Genomic DNA, 12,072 nt, shown 5'->3' on the forward strand with positions numbered 1-12,072 from the left:
CCGATACACCACTGCAGGTTCAATGTATTCCTTGGAACTTCACATTGACGATGAAACACAAAAATCGCATCGGAATTAAATACAAAAGGCACAATGCCGCCTTAAGTACAAGAATAGAGACTCTTCTTACAGTCGGTGCTTTGAGCATTCCCTGTGAGACCAGTATTAGTTTACGCTACACCTCTGCAGGTTCAGTTTATTCCTTGCACCTTCACATTGACGATGAAACACAGAAATGGCATCGGAATTAAATACAAAAGGCACAATGCACGTAAAATACAAGAGTAGAGACTCTTCTTACAGTCGGTGCTATGAGCATTCCCTGTGAGACCAGTATTAGTTTCCGCTACACCTCTGCAGGTTCAGTTTACTCCTTGGACCTTCACATTGACGATGAATCACAGAAATGGCATCGGAATTAAACACAAAAGGCACAACGCCGCCTTAAGTACAAGAATAGAGACTCTTCTTACAGCCGGTGCTTTGAGCATTCCCTGTGAGACCAGTATTAGTTTCCGCTACACCTCTGCAGGTTCAGTCTATTCCTTGGACCTGCACATTGACGATGAAACACAGAAATGGCATCGGAATTAAATACAAAAGGCACAATGCCGCCTTAAGTACAAGAGTAGAGACTCCTCTTACAGTCGGTGCTTTGAGCATTCCCTGTGAGACCAGTAATAGTATCCGATACACCACTGCAGGTTCAATCTATTCCTTGGACATACACATTGACGATGAAACACTGAAATTACATCGGAATTAAATACAAAAGGGACAATGACGCCTTAAGTACAAGAATAGACACTCTTCTTACCGTCGGTGCTTTGAGCATTAGCTGTGAGACCAGTATTAGCTTCCGATACAACACTGGAGGTTCAATGAATTCCTTGGACATTCACATTGACGATGAAACACTGAAATTACATCGGAATTAAATACAAAATTCACAATGCCGCCTTAAGTACAAGAATAGAGACTGTTCTTACCGTCGGTGCTTTGAGCATTCCCTGTGAGACCAGTATTAGTTTCCGCTACACCTCTGCAGGTTCAGTTTATTCCTTGGACCTTCACATTGACGATGAAACACAGAAATGGCATCGGAATTAAATACAAAAGGCACAATGCCGCCTTAAGTACAAGGATAGAGACTCTTCCTACAGTCGGTGCTTTGAGCATTCCCTGTGAGACCAGTATTAGTTTCCGCTACACCTCTGCAGGTTCAGTTTATTCCTTGGACCTTCACATTGACGATGAAACACAGAAATGGCATCGGAATTAAATACAAAATTCACAATGCCGCCTTAAGTACAAGAATAGAGACTCTTCTTACAGTCGGTGCTTTGAGCATTCCCTGTGAGACCAGTATTAGCTTCCGTTACACCACTGCGGGTTCAATGTGTTCCTTGGAACTTCACATTGACGATGAAACATAGAAATCGCATCGGAATTAAATACAAAAGGCGCAATGCCGCCTTAAGTACAAGAATAGAGACTCTTCTTACAGTCGGTGCTTTGAGCATTCCCTGTGAGACCAGTATTAGTTTCCGATACACCACTGCTGGTTCAATGTATTCCTTGGAACTCCACATTGACGATGAAACACAGAAATCGCATCGGAATTAAATACAAATGGCACAATGCCGCCTTAAGTACAAGAATAGAGACTCTTCTTACAGTCGGTACTTTGAGCATTCCCTGTGAGACCAGTATTAGTTTCCGCTACACCTCTGCAGGTTCAGTTTATTCCTTGGACCTTCACATTGACGATGAAACACAGAAATGGCATCGGAAATAAATACAAAAGGCACAATGCGCCTTAAGTACAAGAATAGAGACTCTTCTTACAGTCGGTGCTATGAGCATTCCCTGTGAGACCAGTATTAGTTTCCGCTACACCCCTGCAGGTTCAGTTTATTCGTTGGACCTTCACATTGACGATGAAACACAGAAATGGCATCGGAATTAAATACAAAAGGCTCAATGCCGCCTTAAGTACAAGAATAGAGACTCTTCTTACAGTCGATGCTTTGAGCATTCCCTGTGAGACCAGTATTAGTTTCCGATACACCACTGCAGATTCAGTTTATTCCTTGGACCTTCACATTGACGATGAAACACAGTAATGGCATCGGAATTAAATACAAAAGGCCCAATGCCGCCTTAAGTACAAGAATAGAGACTCTTCTTACAGTCGGTGCTTTGAGCATTCCCTGTGAGACCAGTATTAGTTTCCGATACACCACTGCAGGTTCAATGTATTCCTTGGACCTTCACATTGACGATGAAACACAGAAATCGCATCGGAATTAAGTACAAAAGACACAATGCCGCCTTAAGTACAAGAATAGAGACTCTTCTTACAGTCCGTGCTTTGAGCATTCCCTGTGAGACCAGTATTAGCTTCCGATACACCACTGGAGGTTCAATGAATTCCTTGGACATTCAAATTGACGATGAGACACTGAAATTACATCGGAATTAAATACAAAAGGCACAATGCCGCCTTAAGTACAAGAATAGAGACTCTTCTTACAGTCGGTGCTTTGAGCATTCCCTGTGAGACCAGTATTAGTTTCCGATACACCACTGCAGGTTCAATGTATTCCTCGGACATACACATTGACGATGAAATACTGATATCACATCGGAATTAAATACAAAAGGCTCAATGCCGCCATAAGTGCAAGAAGAGTGAGACTTCTTAGAGTCTGTGTTTTGATCCTTTCCTGTGCGACCTGTATTAGTTTCCGATACACCACTGGAGGTTCAATGAATTCCTTGGACATTCACATTGACGATGAAACACTGAAATTACATCGGAATTAAATACAAAATTCACAATGCCGCCTTAAGTACAAGAATAGAGACTGTTCTTACCGTCGGTGCTTTGAGCATTCCCTGTGAGACCAGTATTAGTTTCCGCTACACCTCTGCAGGTTCAGTTTATTCCTTGGACCTTCACATTGACGATGAAACACAGAAATGGCATCGGAATTAAATACAAAAGGCACAATGCCGCCTTAAGTACAAGAATAGAGACTCTTCTTACAGTCGGTGCTTTGAGCATTCCCTGTGAGACCCGTATTAGTTTCCGATACACCACTGCGGGTTCAATGTGTTCCTTGGAGCTTCACATTGACGATGAAACATGGAAATCGCATCGGAATTAAATACAAAAGGCGCAATGCCGCCTTAAGTACAAGAATAGAGACTCTTCTTACAGTCGGTGCATTGAGCATTCCCTGTGAGACCAGTATTAGATTCCGCTACACCACTGCAGGTTCAGTTTATTCCTTGGACCTGCACATTGACGATGAAACACAGAAATGGCATCGGAATTAAATACAAAAGGCACAATGCCGCCTTAAGTACAAGAATAGAGACTCTTCTTACAGTCGGTGCTATGAGCATTCCCTGTGAGACCAGTATTAGTTTCTGCTACACCTCTGCAGGTTCAGTTTACTCCTTGGACCTTCACATTGACGATGAATCACAGAAATGGCATCGGAATTAAAAACAAAAGGCACAACGCCGCCTTAAATACAAGAATAGAGACTCTTCTTACAGCCGGTGCTTTGAGCATTCCCTGTGAGAGCAGTATTAGTTTCCGATACACCACTGCAGGATCAATGTATTCCTCGGACATACACATTGACGATGAAATACTGATATCACATCGGAATTAAATACAAAAGGCACAATGCCGCCATAAGTGCAAGAAGAGTGAGACTTCTTAGAGTCTGTGTTTTGATCCTTTCCTGTGCGACCTGTATTAGTTTTCGATACGCCACTGCAGGTTCAATGTATTCCTTGGACCTTCACATTGACGATGAAAAACAGAAATGGCATCGGAATTAAATACAAAAGACACAATGCCGCCTTAAGTACAAGAACAGAGACTCTTCTTACAGTCGGTGCTTTGAGCATTCCCTGTGAGACCAGTAATAGTATCCGATACACCACTGCAGGTTCAATCTATTCCTTGGACATACACATTGACGATGAAACACTGAAATTACATCGGAATTAAATACAAAAGGGACAATGCCGCCTTAAGTACAAGAATAGAGACTCTTCTTACCGTCGGTGTTTTGAGCATTCCCTGTGAGACGAGTATTAGATTCCGCTACACCACTGCAGGTTCAGTTTATTCCTTGGACCTGCACATTGACGATGAAACACAGAAATGGCATCGGAATTAAATACAAAAGGCACAATGCCGCCTTAAGTACAAGAATAGAGACTCTTCTTACAGTCGGTGCTTTGAGCATTCCCTGTGAGACCAGTATTAGTTTACGCTACACCTCTGCAGGTTCAGTTTATTCCTTGCACCTTCACATTGACGATGAAACACAGAAATGGCATCGGAATTAAATACAAAAGGCACAATGCCGCCTTAAGTACAAGAATAGAGACTCTCCTTACAGTCGGTGCATTGAGCATTCCCTGTGAGACCAGTATTAGTTTCCGATACACCACTACAGGTTCAATGTATTCCTCGGACATACACATTGACGATGAAATACTGATATCACATCGGAATTAAATACAAAAGGCACAATGCCGCCATAAGTGCAAGAAGAGTGAGACTTCTTAGAGTCTGTGTTTTGATCCTTTCCTGTGCGACCTGTATTAGTTTTCGATACGCCACTGCAGGTTCAATGTATTCCTTGGACCTTCACATTGACGATGAAAAACGGAAATGGCATCGGAATTAAATACAAAAGGGACAATGCCGCCTTAAGTACAAGAATAGAGACTCCTCTTACCGTCGGTGCTTTGAGCATTCCCTGTGAGACTAGTATTAGTTTCCGATACACCACTGGAGGTTCAATGAATTCCTTGGACATTCACATTGACGATGAAACACTGAAATTACATCGGAATTAAATACAAAATTCACAATGCCGCCTTAAGTACAAGAATAGAGACTGTTCTTACCGTCGGTGCTTTGAGCATTCCCTGTGAGACCAGTATTAGTTTCCGCTACACCTCTGCAGGTTCAGTTTATTCCTTGGACCTTCACGTTGACGATGAAACACAGAAATGGCATCGGAATTAAATACAAAAGGCACAATGCCGAATTAAGTACAAGAATAGAGACTCTTCTTACAGTCGGTGCTTTGAGCATTCCCTGTGAGACCCGTATTAGTTTCCGATACACCACTGCGAGTTCAATGTGTTCCTTGGAGCTTCACATTGACGATGAAACATGGAAATCGCGTCGGAATTAAATACAAAAGGCGCAATGCCGCCTTAAGTACAAGAATAGAGACTCTTCTTACAGTCGGTGCATTGAGCATTCCCTGTGAGACCAGTATTAGATTCCGCTACACCACTGCAGGTTCAGTTTATTCCTTGGACCTGTACATTGACGATGAAACACAGAAATGGCATCGGAATTAAATACAAAAGGCACAATGCCGCCTTAAGTACAAGAATAGAGACTCTTCTTACAGTCGGTGCTATGAGCATTCCCTGTGAGACCAGTATTAGTTTCCGCTACACCTCTGCAGGTTCAGTTTACTCCTTGGACCTTCACATTGACGATGAATCACAGAAATGGCATCGGAATTAAAAACAAAAGGCACAACGCCGCATTAAGTACAAGAATAGAGACTCTTCTTACAGCCGGTGCTTTGAGCATTCCCTGTGAGAGCAGTATTAGTTTCCGATACACCACTGCAGGTTCAATGTATTCCTCGGACATACACATTGACGATGAAATACTGATATCACATCGGAATTAAATACAAAAGGCACAATGCCGCCATAAGTGCAAGAAGAGTGAGACTTCTTAGAGTCTGTGTTTTGATCCTTTCCTGTGCGACCTGTATTAGTTTTCGATACGCCACTGCAGGTTCAATGTATTCCTTGGACCTTCACATTGACGATGAAAAACAGAAATGGCATCGGAATTAAATACAAAAGACACAATGCCGCCTTAAGTACAAGAACAGAGACTCTTCTTACAGTCGGTGCTTTGAGCATTCCCTGTGAGACCAGTAATAGTATCCGATACACCACTGCAGGTTCAATCTATTCCTTGGACATACACATTGACGATGAAACACTGAAATTACATCGGAATTAAATACACAAGGGACAATGCCGCCTTAAGTACAAGAATAGAGACTCTTCTTACAGTCGGTGCTTTGAGCATTCCCTGTGAGACTAGTATTAGTTTCCGATACACCACTGGAGGTTCAATGAATTCCTTGGACATTCACATTGACGATGAAACACTGAAATTACATCGGAATTAAATACAAAAGGGACAATGCCGCCTTAAGTACAAGAATAGAGACTCTTCTTACCGTCGGTGCTTTGAGCATTCCCTGTGAGACCAGTATTAGTTTCCGCTACACCTCTGCAGGTTCAGTTTCTTCCTTGGACCTTCACATTGACGATGAAACACAGAAATGGCATCGGAATTAAATACAAAAGGCACAATGCCGCCTTAAGTACACGAATAGAGACTCTTCTTACAGTCGGTTCTTTGAGCATTCCCTGTGAGACCCGTATTAGTTTCCGATACACCACTGCGGGTTCAATGTGTTCCTTGGAGCTTCACATTGACGATGAAACATGGAAATCGCATCGGAATTAAATACAAAAGGCGCAATGCCGCCTTAAGTACAAGAATAGAGACTCTTCTTACAGTCGGTGCATTGAGCATTCCCTGTGAGACCAGTATTAGATTCCGCTACACCACTGCAGGTTCAGTTTATTCCTTGGACCTGCACATTGACGATGAAACACAGAAATGGCATCGGAATTAAATACAAAAGGCACAATGCCGCCTTAAGTACAGGAGTAGAGACTCCTCTTACAGTCGGTGCTTTGAGCATTCCCTGTGAGACCAGTATTAGTTTCCGCTACACCTCTGCAGCTTCAGTTTATTCCTTGGACCTTCACATTAACGATGAAACACAGAAATTGCATCGGAATTAAATACAAAATGCACAATGCCGCCTTAAGTACAAGAATAGGGACTCTTCTTACAGTCGGAGCTTTGAGCATTCCCTGTGAGACCAGTATAAGTTTCCGATACACCACTGCAGGTTCAATGTATTCCTTGGAACTTCACATTGACGATGAAACACAAAAATCGCATCGGAATTAAATACAAAAGGCACAATGCCGCCTTAAGTACAAGAATAGAGACTCTTCTTACAGTCGGTGCTTTGAGCATTCCCTGTGAGACCAGTATTAGTTTACGCTACACCTCTGCAGGTTCAGTTTATTCCTTGCACCTTCACATTGACGATGAAACACAGAAATGGCATCGGAATTAAATACAAAAGGCACAATGCACGTAAAATACAAGAGTAGAGACTCTTCTTACAGTCGGTGCTATGAGCATTCCCTGTGAGACCAGTATTAGTTTCCGCTACACCTCTGCAGGTTCAGTTTACTCCTTGGACCTTCACATTGACGATGAATCACAGAAATGGCATCGGAATTAAACACAAAAGGCACAACGCCGCCTTAAGTACAAGAATAGAGACTCTTCTTACAGCCGGTGCTTTGAGCATTCCCTGTGAGACCAGTATTAGTTTCCGCTACACCTCTGCAGGTTCAGTCTATTCCTTGGACCTTCACATTGACGATGAAACACAGAAATGGCATCGGAATTAAATACAAAAGGCAAAATGCCGCCTTAAGTACAAGAATAGAGACTCTTCTTACAGTCGGTGCTTTGAGCATTCCCTGTGAGACCAGTATTAGTTTCCGATACACCACTGCAGGTTCAGTTTATTCCTTGGACCTTCACATTGACGATGAAACACAGTAATGGCATCGGAATTAAATACAAAAGGCACAATGCCGCCTTAAGTACAAGAATAGAGACTCTTCTTACAGTCGGTGCTTTGAGCATTCCCTGTGAGACCAGTATTGGTTTCCGCTACACCTCTGCATGTTCAGTTTATTCCTTGGACCTTCACATTGACGATGAAACACAGAAATGGCATCGGAATTAAATACAAAAGGAACAATGCCGCCTTAAGTACAAGAATAGAGACTCTTCTTACAGTCGGTGCTTTGAGCATTCCCTGTGAGACCAGTATTAGTTTCCGATACACCACTGCAGGTTCAATGTATTCCTTGGACCTTCACATTGAAGATGAAACACAGAAATCGCATCGGAATTAAATACAAAACGCACAATGCAGCCATAAGTACAGGAATAGAGACTCTTCTTACAGTCGGTGCTTTGAGCATTCCCTGTGGGACCAGTATTACTTTCCGACACACCACTGCCGGTTCAATGTATTCCTTGGACCTTGAATTTGACGATGATACACAGATATCGCAACGGAAGCAAATACAAAAGGCACAATGCCGCCATAAGTACAAGAATAGAGACTCTTCTTACAGTCGGTGCTTTGAGCATTCCCTGTGAGACCAGGATTACTTTCCGCTACACCTCTGCAGGTTCAATGTATTCCTTGGACCTTCACATTGACGATGAAACGCAGAAATCGCATCGGAATTAAATACAAAAGGTACAATGCCGCCTTAAGTACAAGAATAGAGACTCTTCTTACAGTCGGTGCTTTGAGCATTCTCTGTGAGACCAGTATTAGTTTCCGATACGCCACTGCAGGTTCAATGTATTCCTTGGACCTTCAAATTGGCGATGATACACAGAAATCGCATCGGAATTAAATACAAAAGGCACAATGCCGCCATAAGTACAAGAATAGACACTCTTCTTACAGTCGGTGCTTTGAGCATTCCCTGTGAGACCAGTATTAGTTTCCGATACACCACTGCAGGTTCAATGTATTCCTTGGACCTTTACATTGACGATGAAACACAGAAATGGCATCGGAATTAAATACAAAAGACACAATGCCGCAGTAAGTACAAGAATAGAGACTCTTCTTACAGTCGGTGCTTTGAGCATTCCCTGTGAGACCAGTATTAGTTTCCGCTACACCTCCGCAGGTTCAGTTTATTCCTTGGACCTTCACATTGACGATGAAACACAGAAATGGCATCGGAATTAAATACAAGAGGCACAATGCCACCATAAGTACAAGAATAGAGACTCTTCTCACATTCGGTGCTTTGAGCATTCCCTGTGAGACCAGTATTAGTTTCCGATACACCACTGCAGGTTCAATGTATTCCTTGGACCTTCACATTGAATGATGAAACACAGAAATCGCATCGGAATTAAATCCAAAACGCTCAATGCCGCCTTATGTACAAGATTACAGACTCTACTTACAGTCGGTGCTTTGAGCATTTCCTGTGAGTCCAGTATTAGTTTGCGATACACCACTGCAGGTTCAATGTATTCCTTGGACCTTCACATTGACGATGAAACACAGAAATCGCATCGGAATCAAATACAAAAGGCACAGTGCCGCCTTAAGTACAAGAATAGAGACTCTTCTTACAGTCGGTGCTTTGAGGATTCCCTGTGAGACCAGTAAAAGTATCCGATACACCACTGCAGGTTCAATCTATTCCTTGGACGTACACATTGACGATGAAACACTGAGATTACATCGGAATTATGACCAAAAGGGACAATGCCGTCTTAAGTACAAGAATAGAGACTCTTCTTACCGTAGGTGCTTTGAGCATTCCCTGTGAGACCAGTATTAGTTTCCGATACACCACTGGAAGTTCAATGAATTCCTTGGACATTCACATTGACGATGAAACACTGAAATTACATCGGAATTAAATATAAAATTCACAATGCCTCCTTAAGTACAAGAATAGAGACTGTTCTTACCGTCGGTGCTTTTAGCATTCCCTGTGAGGCCAGTATTAGTTTCCGCTACACCTCTGCAGGTTCAGTTTATTCTTTGGACCTTCACATTGACGATGAAACACAGAAATGCATCGGAATTAAATACAAAAGGCACAATGCCGCCTTAAGTACAAGAATAGAGACTCTTCTTACAGTCAGTGCTTTGAGCATTCCCTGTGAGACCAGTATTAGTTTCCGCTACACCTCTGCAGGTTCAGTTTATTACTTGGACCTTCACATTGACGATGAAACACAGAAATGGCATAGGAATTAAATACAAAAGGCACAATGCCGCCTTAAGTACAAGAATAGAGATTCTTCTTTCAGTCGGTGTTTGAGCATTCCCTGTGAGACCAGTATTAGTTTCCGATACACCACTGCGGGTTCAATGTATTCCTTGGAACTTCACTTTGACGATGAGTCATAGAAATCGCATCGGAATTAAATACAAAAGGCGCAATGCCGCCTTAAGTACAAGAATAGAGACTCTTCTTACAGTCGGTGCTTTGAGCATTCGATGTGAGACCAGTATTAGTTTCCGCTACACCACTGCAGGTTCAGTTTACTCCTTGGACCTGCACATTGACGATGAAACACAGAAATGGCATCGGAGGAAAATACAAAAGGCACAATGCCGCCTTAAGTACAATAATAGAGACTCCTCTTACAGTCGGTACTTTGAGCATTCCCTGTGAGACCAGTATTAGTTTCCGCTACACCTCTGCAGGTTCAGTTTATTCCTTGGACCTTCACATTGACGATGAAACACAGAAATGGCATCAGAATTAAATACAAAAGGCACAATGCCGCCTTAAGTACAAGAATAGAGACTCTTCTTAGAGGCGGTGCTTTGAGCATTCCCTGTGAGACCAGTATTAGTTTCCGCTACACCTCTGCAAGTTCTGTTTATTCCTTGGACCTTCACATTGACGATGAATCACAGAAATGGCATCGGAATTAAACACAAAAGGCACAACGCCGCCTTAAGTACAAGAATAGAGACCCTTCTTACAGCCGGTGCTTTGAGCATTCCCTGTGAGACCAGTATTAGTTTCCGCTACACCTCTGCAGGTTCAGTTTATTCCTTTGACCTTCACATTGACGATGAAACACAGAAATGGCATCGGAATTAAATACAAAAGGCACAATGCCCCCTTAACAACAAGAATAGAGACTCTTCTTACAGTCGGTGCTTTGAGCATTCCTTGTGAGACCAGTATTAGTTTCCGATACACCACTGCAGGTTCAGTTTATTCCTTGGACCTTCACATTGACGATGAAACACAGTAATGGCATCGGAATTAAATACAAAAGGCACAATGCCGCCTTAAGTACAAGAATGGAGACTCTTCTTACAGTCGGTGCTTTGAGCATTCCCTGTGAGACCAGTATTAGTTTCCGATACACCACTGCATGTTCAATGTATTCCTTGGACCTTCACATTGACGTTGAAACACAGAAATCGCAACGGAATTAAATACAAAAGGCACAAAGCCACCTTACGTACAAGAATAGAGATTCTTCTTACAGTCGGTGCTTTGAGCATTCCCTGTGACACCAGTATTAGTTTCCGCTACAGCTCTGCAGGTTCAGTTTATTCTTTGGACAATCACATTGACGATGAAACACAGAAATGGCATCGGAATTAAATACAAAAGGCACAATGCCGCCTTAAGTACAAGAATAGAAACTCTTCTTACAGTCGGTGCTTTGAGCATTCCCTGTGAGACCAGTATTAGTTTCCGTTACACCTCTGCAGGTTCAGTTTATTCCTTGGTCCTTCACATTGACGATGAAACACAGAAATGGAATCGGAATTAAATACAGAAGGGAAATGCCGCCTTAAGTACAAGAATAGAGACTCTTCTTACAGTCGGTGCTTTGAGCATTCCCTGTGAGACCAGTATTAGTTTCCGATACACCACTGGAGGTACAATGTATTCCTTGGAACTTCACATTGACGATGAAATACAGAAATCGCATCGGAATTAAATACAAAAGGCACAATGCCGCCTTAAGTACAAGAATAGAGACCTTTCGTACAGTCGGTGCTTTGAGCTTTCCCTGTGAGACCAGTATTAGTTTCCGCTTCACATCTGCAGGTTCAGTTTATTCCTTGGACCTTCACATTGACGATGAAACACAGAAATGGCATCGGAATTAAATAGAAAAGGCACAATGCCGCCTTACGTACAAGAATAGAGACTCTTCTTACAGTCGGTGGTTTGAGCATTACCTGTGAGGCCAGTATTAGTTTCCGCTACACCTCTGCAGGTTCAGTTTATTCCTTGGAC

The sequence above is a fragment of the Schistocerca americana genome, chromosome 5 (assembly GCF_021461395.2).
Source record: "Schistocerca americana isolate TAMUIC-IGC-003095 chromosome 5, iqSchAmer2.1, whole genome shotgun sequence".
NCBI lineage: Eukaryota > Metazoa > Arthropoda > Insecta > Orthoptera > Acrididae > Schistocerca > Schistocerca americana.